Source organism: Trachypithecus francoisi, unplaced genomic scaffold (assembly GCF_009764315.1).
Source record: "Trachypithecus francoisi isolate TF-2019V2 unplaced genomic scaffold, Tfra_2.0 Lachesis_group17, whole genome shotgun sequence".
In the NCBI taxonomy this organism is placed as follows: Eukaryota; Metazoa; Chordata; class Mammalia; order Primates; family Cercopithecidae; genus Trachypithecus; species Trachypithecus francoisi.
In genome coordinates, this window is record NW_022681462.1 from 55540684 (window position 1) to 55557147 (window position 16464).

The 16464-nt window shown below is 34.9% G+C and overlaps 1 pseudogene; it reads left to right on the forward strand.

Moving 5' to 3' along the window:
• The first annotated feature begins 15386 nt into the window (after positions 1-15386).
• LOC117062849 lies at positions 15387-15951 on the forward strand (annotated as a pseudogene).
• Positions 15952-16464: the final 513 nt, after the last annotated feature.

Below are 16464 nucleotides of genomic sequence, written 5' to 3' on the forward strand. Positions count from 1 at the left end.
GCCATTACTTTTAATTACCAATATTACTTTGCAGCAACCCAATACTTTCAAAAACATATTCATGAAAATAAAAGCCTTTTTTTCTCTTTAAAATAACCCTTCTAAAATATGTATAACTATTCCAAGAGAAAAAATTACGTATATTGTCTAAAGGAAATAACAATATGTTTTCTAATATGTGTGGATAATTATTTTTGTACAAAATTTATCCTCACCTCATCTGTAATGTTTCCATGAGATAATAGAGTCACATAGTTTCTAGTAAGCGAAAGAGATCAAAGGTTATGAAGGGATGTCATTCTCGTATATACTTTGCATGGTATGAGAGAATCATGATTGAATGTTCCAATGGGGTAGCCATAAAAGGATTCACATCCTTGTAGCATAAGTTCTGTCACACTTTGAGAACTTGGTTATGAGATCTTAGCCTTTGCCTTTTTGTAGGAGTGAGTACAGTGGCTTTGGATCCGGGATTGTCACATATTTTAAAGAATACTGTGTTGTTGGCACTGTCTTGGAAAACCAAAAACTAGACAGGAGAAAACCTTGGATTGGTCTTCTCTTAGTTCTTGAAAGTTGCGTATCTTTGCAGTTAAAGGTTTCAAAGTATGATACTGAAGAAAAGAGCCAGCTCTACATTTTGACAAGGTTCTAAAACATTGCCCAAAGATTTTTCATTCATGGTTTTGTAAAACAACTAAAGAAAAGAAAATTGATTTTTTATGTGCATGAACATTTTTGGTTTAGAAAATAAAATAACTATATATATATTAGAAGACCAACAACACTTTTTATTGAAATTAGTATGATCGATATCAGTAATCACATACTTGTATTCTAAGTGTCAGCCCTATGAAAATTATTTTATATGAGCAATAACATGTTGTGATTCTTTTTAATTTTGTTTCCAAATTACTTGCTTCTTCGTATCTTAGAATATTTGATGGCTGCTTAAACAATAATTGATTAGTCACTGGTGCTCTCTTTTAATTCAAGAATCTGACAGTAGCCTTGGAAAATATGGGTGGGTTAACTACTGACAGATGATAGCAATTAAGAGTGATTCTATTCTAGTTAACTATTTGACCCACCGAATGATGAGAAAACCAGTGAGAGAATCAACTGTGCATTTCAGCATTGGCTTGAAACAAAATCCTATTAGAATACTAAAATGCTTTAACTTTTAATGATTATGACAGAAATAAATCTAATTGACAAATAATATTAAAAGAGTAATAGAAAATGTTATGCATTTTTGTTAATATTAATTTAGGATATAAATTATATAAAATATATTTAATTTCTAAAAATAACAAGTAAATTTAACTGGATATCAATTAATAACTTAAGTGTTAATTGAAGTGAATTTAATATTCATCTAACTAGAGCTAGAGTTTTAAAATAGAACAGCAGCTGAATTTTTTGTTCTTATGAAAATAGACTAGATCAATTTAGAAGTGAAGAGTATTATAAATATACAAATACTTTAAATCAATTATTTAAAACAAAGTGAGAATGTCCCATTAATTTATCTTCATAGATTTAGGAATCAAAAGAAATATAAACAAAGTGAAAATTACTGACATCCCATTACCCAAAATAAATTGCTATTAATATTTTGCATATATTTATCAACAGTTCTCTATACCACCACATATATTCACATACTTACATCTTAGACACAGGAAAAATGCTGGGTTTTTTTTACCTTTTTTCACAATGTTATATGGGGAATTATTTTTATTATAAATCTCTTTCCACATCTGAAAGCTATCTATGGTAAAATGTTGGGATTCCTGTACATATTGGTATACATAATCAAAATAATGTATTAATTTGCTATTATAAAAGTAATAAATGCCTGAGGATAAAAAATCAAATAATTATAAAAGTAGTAAAATGTCAATGTACCTATCTTGGTCACTAGCAATCACATTCAACAGAAATAACTGTTATTAACAGCTTTATTATAGGTTTTCAGGTATTTTCTGTAAATATAAAGATTGTGAACATTTGAAATACATATTTTGTGCATTGTGTTATGCTACATACACCAGTCAGTAACATTTTTACCAAAAAATGAATAGTTATTATCTATATCAGAATATCTATATATATCTATATCAGAATACAATCTATTATTTTTGTAATAACTCTAAACTTTTCAGAATTATGAATGTATCATCCATTTCTCTAATATACCCTCATTAGGAATTTAGGTTATTTCAGATCTTTTTCCTATTATGGGCAATTACGCACTGGACATCCTTGTATCTACACCTTTGCATACTTGTTCAATTATGTCTAATTTCCATAAATGGAACAAGTAATTCGAAGGAAATGCATTTTTTCACTTTTGATTAATATTTCCAGATTGCCCTTTGGAATAACCATGTAATAAAGAAGGGTTTTCTCACAAACTCACTAAAAACTGTTTCATTTTAAGTTTTGCCAACTTTCCAAAAGGTGACATTATCTTGTTGCCATTTCAAAGTTTTTCTTTTGTAACTAGGAAGATACAGCAGTGACCCTGACAAAGACAAAGTTGGTATGAAGAAATGAATTTGTGCATTTGTATATCTGCGGGTCTTCCAATTCTTACTCTGTATATTTGGAAAAAGTTTACGCAAAAATATATCACTTACTTTTCTTGTTCTATTGATTGTACAAATTCCCTGAACAAATATGTTTTAATAGACAGCATATGCTAGTATTTAGAGAAACTCTAGTAAACCTGAAGGACATGACATTCCCTCTCCAATTTGCATGGAATTTTTAGCTTGGCTCTATGGTTCAAAACTTATGCTTATGAAAAAAATTACTTGAGGGGATTGTTTAAAATAGGATTTTGTGTAATTATCCCCAGCACATCTAATTCACTCATACTGGTTTTTGAAGCAGAAATCTGTAATTTAGTATGCAACTTTGATGACCGTGATATACGTAGGCTGGAAACCTGTACCGTATAATTCAATAAGGAATGTCAGTCTTGAGGAAATGCATCATTTTTCCTAAGACTAAGGACATGACCTCTTACATCTGCCACAGGAATACTAGCTGTATTTCTATTCTGTTCAACATCTAATACTAAACAAAATTATCAATAAATGGCATAAAAGAGCTCATAATAAATTTGCTCATATTCTATAGGAATACAGTTTCTATTAACACCATGACCTTGACACAAAATCTTATCCCATCTCCTTAATATTCCTTAATAAAGTCCTCATATTTTGATTTGAAAAACCTAAAAAGGAATATATTATTTATACATCATCTGAAGAATCTCCACTACATGGAATATATTACAGCTAATAATAAATACTTGGAGATTCTGAAGAACTTTCTGGTCCAAATCAGGCATGTGTTTCCCCTGGCAAAAGTGATTTGCAGGGTGCAATCAAGACCACAGTTACAAACTAGAATTTCTTTGACTAGATCTCAGCTTTCCCATAGGGATCTATCTCTGATAACTGGTTCCCAGAGTCCCCAAATCACACTTCCCTTGTTCTCTTGAACATACTCCCATCAGTTCCCACATGGTATCTAACATATTCCACTTTTCTCCCTCCATGTTGAGATATTTCCTCTTAAGGCTCATAATCTTGAAAAGGATTATGACATGCTGTTGTTGCCAGTGCCAGTGATGCTGAGTCTGCTAATTCTATACATGCCTAGCTTAGTTTTTTTTTTTTATGTTTCATATCATAATTCTTCTCTTTGGGATTCAGACATCAACAATTAGTGTAACCGTAAACATGTTCTATTAAAAATTGTCTGTCCACTCTGATTGTTGAAATTAGTACTTGGAGTTCCTTCCTTCCTTAGTGTTCCTTCTCACTGTACCACAAGAGATACTCTGATTATATATGCAAATTAGCATCATTTTATTACTATCCAGAATATCTGTATGTTTACTGATATATATAGACATATATATATTCCAAGTGACAGATTTGCATGAGCTATGACCCTGCCGCATGCATCTTACTTCATATCTTACCATTACCCCAGAAAAACCATCTGTTCTAGCCAGAGTCAACTAATATTTTCCCAAGTTTAAGAATGTAATTAACTCTCTCAAACGTCCAAACATTTGGACTTCTTTTTCCTTTTTCTAGACCACGGGTTTTCTATTTCCGTCATCCAAATTACTACTTAACTTTCTTGACTAAACTAAAATACCATCTTCTCTATGAAGTGTTTTTGGTTTCTCCTCTGTCTGGGGCTTCCAAGACTAGTGCAGGTATGTCCCAAAATCTGACCCACATTTCTTTTGCTACACAAGCACTGAACCTGATGAGTAGTGGGATATGATCTCAGAGGAGTTTTTTTTTTCTCTTTTGCATAAGTGAGCTATCTACTTTAAAGCTAATTACAAAAGGGAGTACTTTCTCACTGAAAGTTGATGTCCCCATAGGATAGTGACAGGCCTGTATAACTCCATTTCTTTTTTAACCACCTCTGCCAGACATCATGAAGAAATGAGAAAAACATGGATTTCTACTGTGTGGGATCATTTCCAAAAAATACTGTTATAAATAGCATTTATGAAGAAATTAAAGGAATTAAAATCACATGGACTAGGTTTAATGTATACAGCGAGAATGTTTTGGTGTACAATAAATCTGAAATAGCTTGATGGGACAGCAAGAGATAGCCTCAAGGATATTCAGTAATACGAATTAACTCCTTGTACTGTCTAAACAATCATTAAACTCCTACTACTGCTGATTGTATATTGGGTGAACCAACTCTGAAAGATAATCCTCTGACTAGCTGATGGAATAGTTTGCACAAGAATGAACTAGTTAGAAGTAGGTTTGCTTCTGCTGAGCCACAGTGAAATGATTGGCTTTTTCTTGTGGGTGGACCTTCTGAGGGTACTCATGTGATGCTTTAAGATGCATCTCTATCTCCAAGACTATTTCCTATGAGAACAGTCCAGGCTCCTAAAACGTAGCATTCAGCAGCCAAGTCATGGATGAAGATGAACAGTTAACACCATATTAATCACCAATTATACTCATCCTGAGAGGAAAATCTCAGATTTTTGAGGATGTGTGACATTGAAAAGGAGACTTGGGAGATAGAATGATGGGCCAATTTAATATTTCTATATAATTTTTATAATACAAACAATGGAGGATTGTTTCCTCTTTTAAAATACTTAATCCTTTGAGTGTTCCATTTCACTGAATGATGTAGGTTGTTAAAGAGTTTCTCAAGCTAATCTGCAAGTCTTTCTGCAACCCAGGTTAATTTTTCCATCTTTTTCTATTGAACTTTAAGATTCTTGAGGATAATGACCACGACTTTAAATTTTTTCCCCCAATTCTCCGCTTACCACTTGATACGTCATAGATTCTCAGGAAATGTTCTTAAATAAAGTGGCAAATAAGAACAATAAACTGTACTCATGGCACCGAGGAAGAAATCTACAGAATACTTTCTCAATTCTTCAGCTGGCTTTTGCCATTGCCTACTATATTTTCTGATATGCAAAGTATATACCCAGGGCATAAGATGTTAATTAGCTTGAAATACTTAAAATATTGCTTGCTTGTTAGGAAAAAAGTAAAAGACAAAAGAAAATAGACTATGCTACCTATATTACATTATACTGCTGTACACCACTATAAATATAGGAAGTAAAAGCAACATACATTTATTATCTTACAGTCTCCATGAGTTAGGAATTTAGACACATCTTAATTGGAAACAACTCTTTCTCTCTCAGAACTCTCAAGGCTGTAATCAATGTTTTAGCTAGCTGGGGATACAATTCTCATCTGAGGCCCTATGTCCTCTTCCAGGTTCAGTTAGTTCCTTGTGGTTGTGTGACTGAGGTCCTTGTTTTATTGCTAGCCCTTGGCTGGAGACTTCACTCAGCAACTAGAGGCCACCTCTCTGTGTAGGTTGTTTGCAATATGACTGTTTGCTTTTCTCTTCTCAGATTAGCTGGACAAACAAATAAAAACAAAAGCAACCCATCTGCTTAACAGGCTTATCTGATTAGGTCAGAATCACGAAGGTTAATATCCAAAATCCCTTTTTATTGATCCCAAATCAACTGATTTGGTACATTGATTACATCTGCAAATATATAATCCTGATAGTGATACCACAGTATTTTCACAAGTTCTGTCCACATTTCACGAGAGGGGATTATAAAAGGGTGAGGGTGATTGGTGACCATTTTCAAATTCTACCCACCATACTGTTTTTCTATTGTATATTGATCACATCACTTTTTAAAAAATCTACAGCAATATTTTCCCCACCAAGTTATCCCAGTATTCTCATCCAGGTGACAAAGTGAAAACTGGCCTATCAAAAATAAAATCAAAATTGAAAATAGGAGCCAAAATATTGATTTTTTACAAATCACTTTTTTTCTCAGATATTCAGTCTCCCTTCCTATAATCACTGATGTTGTTTATTGTATGTTTCTTTCTGAAAATTTACAGAGAAAATCCAAGCAAAATTTGTTGCTAACCTGAAAAATTATTTCCTAACTCTTGTGTGTAATACACTCACTATTTTTTCAAACTATAATTGAATGAATAAACATTTCAGATTTGGCATATGAGAGAAAAGTCAAGATATATTTTAAATACAGTCATGCATCATTTAATGATATGGCTATATTTTGAGAAATGCATCATTAGGCAATTTTGTCATTGTGCAAACATCACATGAGTTGACTTATACAAACCTACATGGTGTAGCCTAATACACACCTATGCTATTTGGTGCACCCCATTGCTGCTAGGCTACAAACCTGTGCAACATATTACGTACTGAATACTACAGGAAATTGTAACACAATGGTAAGCATTTGTGTATCTAAACATATTTAAACATCAAAAGGGCCCAGTGAAACTATGATGTTATAATCTTGAGACCACCATTGTATATGTGGTCCATTATTGACTGAAACATCATTATGTGGTACATGACTTTGCATGTATGTGTTTCACAAACTCATCTAAGATAGATAAATCTGTCTTGCTTTAATGAATTTGGAAAGAAAAGCTTTATTTTCTAATTAGGAAATGATAAAACCAGTAGAGTAATATCCCCTCGGGCCCTATTACTGAAGCATTAACAGACCTTTAAACAGACACTTTCTCTAAGTTATGCCACAGTTCTTACAGAGGTCTATTTTCCTGTGCTTTTTTTTTTTTTTTTTTTTACTACTAACACTTCAAGCACCATTGTCATTAAATAATTTGTTAAGTCACATCACTTTTAAAATATGAAGAAGATATTTTTAGTTTTTAGTTTTAGTTTTGAGTTATTTACTCACTTGTTCACTTAATAAATATTCATGGAATATACACTACTTGTTAGACTTTGGTGAACACTGGGTTTACTACCGAAAATGGAAAAAAAAAGATATTATATCTTCCTTCATAGAGTTTGCAGATGGGTGAGTGAGTTGGGTACCAGACATTAAACAGAAAAATATTTGTTTCACAGATTATTTATTTAGAATTAGATGGAGATTTGTGAATGATATGTACAGAATAATATGATAGTATATCAAGGAAATTTTATGTAGACATAGAGGATAAAGGAAATGAAATTTAAGCTGAAAGCTGAAGAATGAACATAAATTATAGAGGGAGGAGTGTCCAAGTCAGGTAAGCAGTGCACAGAAATTGCTACAAAGGTTCTGAGGTTTGAAACAACTTGAAATAGTAAGAAAAAAAAAAGAAAAAAGAAAAAAGAAAAGAAGGCCAGGAGCAATGGCTCACACCTGTAATCCCAGCACTTTGGGAGGCCGAGATGGACGGATCACGAGGTCAGGAGATCAAGACCATCCTCGCTAACACGGTGAAACCCCGTCTCTACTAAAAATACAAAAAATTAGCCGGGTGTGGTGGTGGGTGTCTGTAGTTCAGCTACTCAGGAGGCTGAGGTGGGAGAATGGCGTGAACCTGGGAGGCTGAGCTTGCAGTGAGCCGAGATTGCGCCACTGCACTCCAGCCTGGGCGACAGAGGGAGACTCAGTCTCAAAAAAAAAAAAAAAAAAAGGAAAAAAGAACAGAAAACAGAAAAAAAACAGAGAACACAGACTTTTAAGAACAAGGAGAAAGGTGACTCAAAATGAGTAGCAGATACCAGGCATTACATGACTACAGTGTCACGTGAAAGATCCCAGTGTTTGTGCTCATTAAAATAAGAAACAATTAAATGTTTCAATGGTCAGTGTATTAATAGTCTGAATTTCTTAGAGCCTGAAAGAATCCTATTTACCAATGTTTTTTGGGGATTACAATCTAAAAGAAGCAAGACAGAAGGAAAAGCATAAGTAAGGAAGGAAAACAGATAAAGCCAGTTTAAAGTGTCTGTCAGTGAGCTGGCATTGGTTATATAATAAAACACTTCTAGTTCCCTGGTCACTTAGGACGTTCCCAAGAAGCTATATGGGATCATTGAGTCTGTAGTACTCTCTGCAATAAGAGCAGGAATCAATTTATCTACTGGATGTGAGTGATCTCCTGTCTCTCATTTGTTAACATTTGTTCCACATGTCAGTGACTCTCATCTTCCTGGCCCTTCCAGGAAGCCTCTGAGATACAAAGCTTTCATGGATCTGGCAGGAAAACTAGGAGCTAAAATTGCTGTGGCTCTCAACAAGAGCAACAAGGGAGGCAATGCAGAATACTGGTCCTCACCTCAAGGGGAAGCTAAAACAAAAGTGGTGTTAGGAAATGAGAGATGATGGCATTATGAGCCCAGAACACTGTGACTACTCAAGTGGGGAACTATAGGACGTTGCCAATGCTAAGGGGCAAGTGGAACAAAAAAAATGAATCAGATGGTTCATAATCTGTACTCTACTCAGAGTATGACATAATCTGGTTTTCATGTGGAAGATCACATTCTGGATGCTGAGTGGAGAGAGGATCAACAGGGGCCAAGAGAAGGTGGGAAGAAGGCCATTACAGCAGTCCAGGAGAGAAAATAAGATAGTGTGGTAGGGAACACAGTGTGGAGTTGCAGTATGTAAACCCTCAGGAAGCAATTTAAATATGTTTATGTTTCTGCATGGTCAGGACTTTCTGAACAAAGAAAACTGGAACCTGAGTTAAAAGATAACTTCTAGAAGTTAAAGGATGATTGAATAGCAAAATTGAGATAGTAGGAAACCTACAGAGAGATTTAGACATAGGTATCCCTAGAACTGTGTTTACATTTCAAAAGACAATGAAACTCAGAGCAAACATTCCCATTCTAAAGCATGGTGAGATTTTAGAAAGCAGTTTCTCTCCTTTTACTGGGAGGGAAGTGGCAGTTCCTATGCAAGTTTCCAGAGTCATAATATCATGGTTCCTCCCCTGTAATGTAAAAATCCCTTTTTTGCACGTGAAGGTTGGTATCTGGCTCTCATGGCACTACAATGCAAGGGGAGAAAGGAGTGTAGAAGACCAATGTGGTTATTGCTATACATAATAGTAAGTCTGCCTCTCACCTAGAAATCTAGTGGTTGCTTTTAGAACAAGATAAATACAGTATATATGCTTATCATATATTAACTATTATTTAGTGAACAATAAGAATGGGATTGGGTAATGACGCTGAGATGGGAGTTTATTCATTTCTTGAAAATATTTATGAAATACAACTATTGCAAGACACTCTAATAGGTACTAGAGATACAACTATGAACATAATAGACAATATCTCTACTCCAATAGAGATTATAGTCCAGCTACTTGGGTGACATCATTGCCAGAAATTTATTTTACTCACTGATCCAGCAGTCAATAGAGCAGTGGGTTACATGGATGGGAAAATGTGGCTGATGGGTGTTCAAATTCAATATCAGAACTGTTGCCACTTCCAGCTATCTTTCCTTTGAAGAATTGAGGCTTTCTTATAGTTATCCATTAAAATAATGAGGCTTCCCTCACCACTAAAAAGGTACGGATATCAAGCAGTACAAGAACTTTTAGTTGAGAAATCAGACACAGATTTACTTCAGCTAAGAGATGGCTTCATATCTTCTTTGAGGCTTGTCCTAGGTACCTCAAATTCATTCCAATTAACACAAAGTCCCTGAATGAACAATGTGGTCAGTTCCCTATCTTTATGAATAAAATGCAACATGGCAATATAAAACAAAATTTATAGTTATGTAAGACAGTTATGTAACCCTTTTTGCAACCCTATTGAAACTCCTCCATTACATACTTTTTAAAAGCACTTCGATGGGAATTCAGTCACACTCACATATCTTCAGAAACAGTAATGAAAACCCATTGTAATGCCACTGTCAAGATGTCAGAAATGACTCCCGGGTTTTGAATAATAACTACTAACACTTATTAATATGGGGAGTACTAAAGAAGATCCATTTTGGTGAAGAGAAGTACCCAAATTTAGATTTTGATAAATAGGACATCCTTATTTATTGACTTATTTGCCTTGGTGCTAGAATTTAAGGAAGCCATCAATCTCACTCCTTTTACAAAAGGAGGCATCCAGGGCAACCGTAAATACATATTAATGCACATAAGTTTTATTACTCTTCCCCATGCAAGAGACATGATTATTATGTAAGCCCATCCAGTCTTTTACATGGCAGATGTGTCTCTTCAATGTGCTCCATGAGAACCCTCTGTCAGGTTCATTGCTTGGTACTTAATTTCCACGTCTTTACTGGCCCCTCTGTGGTACTGTTGCCTTCTTTAGTACAAGCAAAGGTGGTACGGTGCAGACCACTCTTCCTTATACTGACAGCCTTTGTTTCCCGTAAGACCTCTAACCCCAAGGCAGTCCCTGATGATGCATGAAATGAGGCTGACTAGGGTATCTCTGAGTTTGAAAAGCAAAAAAGAAGAAGAGGGAAGTCGGTGGAAGCCCTCAAAAAGCTTTTCTATTTCGCATTCTTAAAACTTTAGCCTTATTCCCCCATGTGAATGGTTATTTATTATTATCAAGGTAGTTAAATTTGGTAATTCTTACGAAAATTCAAATTAGAATCACCATTTGCTGTTTATATTCTGTAATTTAAACCAACAGCCCTCCTAGATCACATGTAAGCCTTCTCTTCTAATATTTATTTTCTTACAGTCAAATTTCTTTTTTCCCACGCTTCTCTTTTATAAAAAATATTTTCTGGAAAATCATTAAATGCAAGGCCTTTTGTTTCCCACACTTACTAATGATTCCAAATCACTCAATACATTTACTTATTTACTCTTTCCAAACATCTCTTCCTTGTTCTCTGTAATATATCTTGTTTCTTCTTTTATTTCTTTGATCACTTCAATTTCTCCTTCACCAAGTATTATTTTCTCCTTCTATATACTATGGTGAAAAAAAAAGTTTTGTTTCAAGCTTTCCTGTCACTCTCCTTTTAATTTCCCTGGCAAAATAATAATCTTATTACCAATCTATATCTGCAGCTTCTCCATCACCAAATGTGGAAGGATTTATTTAATCATGTCACTTTCTTGGCTTTCTTGTAGTCCAAACAATATTGTTTTTCTATTTCATGTTTCTTTTCTGTTAGGATGTTAGGTCTATCTTTTCCACTATTTTTCATAGTATGTGCTTTTTAAATTTGCACATCTAGATCTTCAACTTTTGTGGCATAAAATGTTTCAGGAGTCAATAAGAATTTTAGGAATATAGAACTAGAACTTAAAGGACAGACCAGAATTGAAAAGGCAGATTCACAAAACTCTTACATCGTAGCATCCCAATTTCAGGAATGTGAAAACCAAGATACATAGAAGTCAGTTATCTTGTTCAAGGTCACACAATGATCGAGACAGTAAACCCAAGAATGCCTGATCTTAGAATCTAAATCTTAGTCATTATGACCATTAAGCTATGCTGACAAAGATTTAAGTATCATCTGAATGAATGAATACACTGTTATTGCTTTTATCTGTTCTTAACATTAAAAACATTTAAAAAACGTCTACAATCCTTGTCACCATTATGTGTCTCCTATACTATTGCAGTGAGCTCCTAAAAGGTCCTTCTGCACTCTACAGTCTGTTCTCAATGCCGCAGCCTGAGTGAACCTTTGAAAATATAAGTCAGGTAGGTCATGTAACTACTGTGTTCAAATCCATGCATTTCCTACAGGTAATGGTCAAATTTTTTACAATGGCCAATTGGACCCTACATGATGTGAATTTTCATAATTTCTCTGGATTCTTTTCCCACTGCTCTCCATTATCTTACTCACTCCAGCTATACCGGCTTCCTTGCTAATGCTCCAAGGAGCTAAATGCCTCCCCCATCACCTTGCATTGTGGCATAAATACCTGCATTTCTAATTGTTTCAACTCCTCCATATATTTTCTAAAGCAAAGCATTTTCTCAAGAAAATTATTTTCTCATTTTGCCAATAAAGCCTTCTCCCATTTTATTAGGCTAGTGCAAAATTAATTGTGGTTCTTGTCATTGAAAGTAATGGCAAAAACCACAATTGCATTTTCACCAACCTAATCAATTATACATAGTCCTTATCCTACAGAAGTTCTTGCATAGAATTTATCATCTCTTTATATAATATACAAGTTACATATATATGTTTCTTTACATACTATATATACATACTATACAATTGTATGTATAACACATATATAATTTATATTATTTGTTAGTTTTATAGTTTATTCTTTGTTATTCCTGCCTAAAATATAAACTCTATAAAAGCTACTACTACATTTTCAACATATGTTTGTTACTGAATAAATTATAAGTCAAGGAAATCCTTGAGAAACAATATAAAACATGAGTAGGAAGGCTTAAGAGTTATAAACATATTTCAGTAGAGGACGAATATATCACTATTCTCTGATACACAGACAAAGTCACTGACTTCTACGGGACTAAGTCTTCTCTGAAAAATAAGAGGAATTATTTTGAGTATCTCCAAATGGAATTTTAGCTCCCATATATAAAAAATGGATGAAAGGGTAGAGTAAATGTCTATTTTTTTATTAAGCCCATAATATTAGAGGGGACCTCCTGGAATTGAAAGTAGTGGTTTTGTAATTCTATAGAGTAACCATTTATTTTTCACAGTAGGTAGTAAACATATGGAACTTACATTCACTGACTCAAAATTCCAACAGATTGAGAGTTTTAAATAATCATTTCTGCTTTTGATATTTTGAATCACCATTCTAAACAGCAACTTTTCTGCCCCACATTCTGTTAGTGATATTATTAGAAAAGCTAAATCCTGATCTAACCCAGTGAGGCAGTTTCTTATGCACTATTTCATATTTGTGGCCTGGGAAGCAAAATGTCCATTTACACATGTGGATTTGAATCTTCAAAAAATCAGAAGTAGGTGAGATTATTCTAGTGCTTTAACTTAATGGTTCATCTTATAATGATTTTACTTTCATTAGTCTATTTTCTGAATTGAGTTTAAGGACTGTTGATTTAGGAATTCATTGTCATTTGTGACAGGGCAAATGTCTTTATACTATGATCTCTGCCTCAAGTCAATTTATTAGCTGTGACATAAATCTAGGAACTAAAGACTGCAAAAACATTACAAGAAAAATCTTGAATGTTTGTTTAAACAGATGAGTTGTTATAAAATTCTAGCTGTAACATTAATTTATATTCTTGACAATGTCAATTTATACCCTAAAATGCTAAACGTTACCTTTATTGTGCAAATCTGAAAAAATGAGAATTGTATTGACAAAACGGATGTTATCATTTGGGAAAATTATAAAGCTAACCTGTTCTAAGCTCTACTATGTATTGCTATTTGACCTTAACCATATAGACTAGTCTGTGTATCCCTGATTATATGTGAAAGCAAACACACTTGACTAATACAGAGAAACTGAAGTATAACAAAGGACTCATATGAATATATGCTACTTTCTAAGATCCTTGAAAGAAAAATAACAAAGTGATTACAGGAAATTTTCTTTAGTAGAAGTCACATTTGAAAACACTTTAGAAGGCTGTTCATAGGTCTGTGTTGTACAATATATGCTAAAAAAGAGATTTGTCAAAAAATACTAATAATGCATATAATTACCTTGGAAATATTTAAGCTTCTCAACTTTACAAGAAAACTCTTGAATGTTTGTTTAAACAGTTTTATAATGATGTGACCAATAAACAAAATTTAATGTCTAATTATTACAGTTTGATGTTAACATTTTCATAGAAAAGTAAAAAAATTATAAAACACTTAACACGTATAGAATTTCATTAAGACGAGTTATGAATCCTTTGCTATAATGCAAGCTGAGATATCTTAGACCAGATAGTTTTAGAAAAAGCATACTAAAGATTGCTGGTATTTGGTTTGAAACACTAGTGAAGTTAGTAGTAGTGATCTCTGGTGACGACCACTCATCTAAACACAAAAGTCCAGCAAACCTTGAATCTAGAGCAGGGATCTAATAATGTTTTCTTAAAAGGTAAGATACATATTTCAGGCTTTCTAGACCATAAGGTCTCTGTCAAAAATTTTTAACTCTGCCCTTGCGGTGCCAAAGCAGATATTTTTAAACAAAGGGGTATGAATATATGCCAATAAAATTTTACTTAGAACTATACACAACTAGTCTGTGGGCTATAGTTTGCAAAACCTTGGTCTAAAGGTTTAGAAGCATAAAGAAAAAAGAGATTTAGCTGAAGGTTCATCATATCTTTAAAGAAATTGGGTTGGACCAGGTAATATTTCTATTTAATTTCTATATTCTTAAAGTCCTTAACTCTATTCTTAAGTTCTGCCAATTCAAAAGAACTATTTAACATCTTAGTTACAAGGTTGTTTTAAACATCATACTTTATACTATATTTATTCTTTAAAACATGTGTTCTCATTTATTCTTTAAAATGGAGTCATAATTCTTCCTCCTAATTGAATTGACATGAGAAATTTAGAATATATTAAAAAGGAATTGAAGGGAGAGTTAAGGGAGAGTTCGCTAGCCATTTGTTTTTTTGTAATGTTCTTTATCTACAAGGTGCAAAATGTAACTTTAAAAATAGCCCTTTGTGGCTGGGCATGGTGGCTCACAACTGTAATCCCAGCACTTTGGGATGCCAAGGCGGGTGGTCACTTGAGGTCAGGAGTTCAAGACTAGCCTGCCATCATAGGGAGACCCTGTCTCTACTAAAAATACAAAAATTAGCTGGGCGTGGTGGCATGTGCCTGTAATTCCAGCTACTTGAGAGGCTGAGGTAGGAGAATCGCTTCAACCTGGGAGCTGGATGTTGAGGTGAGCCGAGATCATGTCACTGCACTCCAGCCTGGGTGACAAAGCAAGACTCTGTTTCAAAATAAATAAATAAATAAATAAAATAAATAAAATAAAATAAAAAATAAGAGCACTTTGTCTCCTCCCCTTGGGCCTGGGTAATGCAAGATGAGAGAAAACGAGGGGTCTGTAGGCAAGATGGTGATGGCAGAAGGAAGGCAGCAGAAGGAAGGTGGCAAAAAGCAGCAGAAGGCAGCTGTGGACCTGGACTGGCTAGGAAGACACTTTGTGGCCAAAGAACAGCTGAAGGTCCTAGAGAAAACCAGGTACAGGGACAAGGAAAACAGGGAGCCAAAGACCAAGCAGCTCAGACAAGAGGAGGAGGAAAGCAAGAAGCTCAGGAAATTCAGTCTGCAGAACCATGTTCCAAAGGATGAGGACCTGAAAAGGAGGAGGGTTTCCAGGGCAAACCAGTTGCAGTAGAGGAGAAGATGAAGGAGAAGCTGTAGGCCGCCAAGGCACAGCCTGTCATTGAGGAGATGGACCTGGTCAACCTTGCGCTCTAGAAGCCTGATTGCGACCTAAGAGAGATGTGGGCAAGAACCTGGAGAAACTAAACAAAAAGACTCAGAGGACCATTGCTGAGCTGATCCGTGGGAGGCTAAAAGGCCCAATTGACAGCCTAGTCTCTGCAGTGGAAGCCACTACTGAACAAGAGGCCTGTGACAGCTGAGGTGTGTCCTGTCTCTGCCTTGCTCCCATTAGGCCTGTCTTGTAGGTGGATGGTTTTGGGCAGGGATGGAGGCTGGGTTGCCATCACCTCCAGTATGGCTTCTGAGCAGTGACTCCCTGCTCCCTAATGTCTGAAATTTCCATGGGTGAGATCAGCTTCTTGTCTCCTGAGTGGTCTCTACCATTCTTGGGGAGGCACAGTGGGGAGAGCCAGCAACAACTCTCTGAGTGTGCCTGTGTCTGTACATATGTATGTATTTGAACTTTTTTTAATCTCCTGAAATAAAGACAAGTAAACTCCCCCATGTGACAGAAATCTGTAAAATATTTCCTAGGTCAAGCAGTTCTGTAGGTTTGGGCTCCAAGACAGGGTGACTTCAGAGGTCGTGCTTAATACAAATAATCCCTGTTTAGGGCTTGCCATATTGAAGATGGAGAGGTGGGGAAGACACAGGGCTGACTTTCTGGGTCCAAGTCCTGGTCCAGTCCATGGAGAGTGGTGGTCATCTCAAAA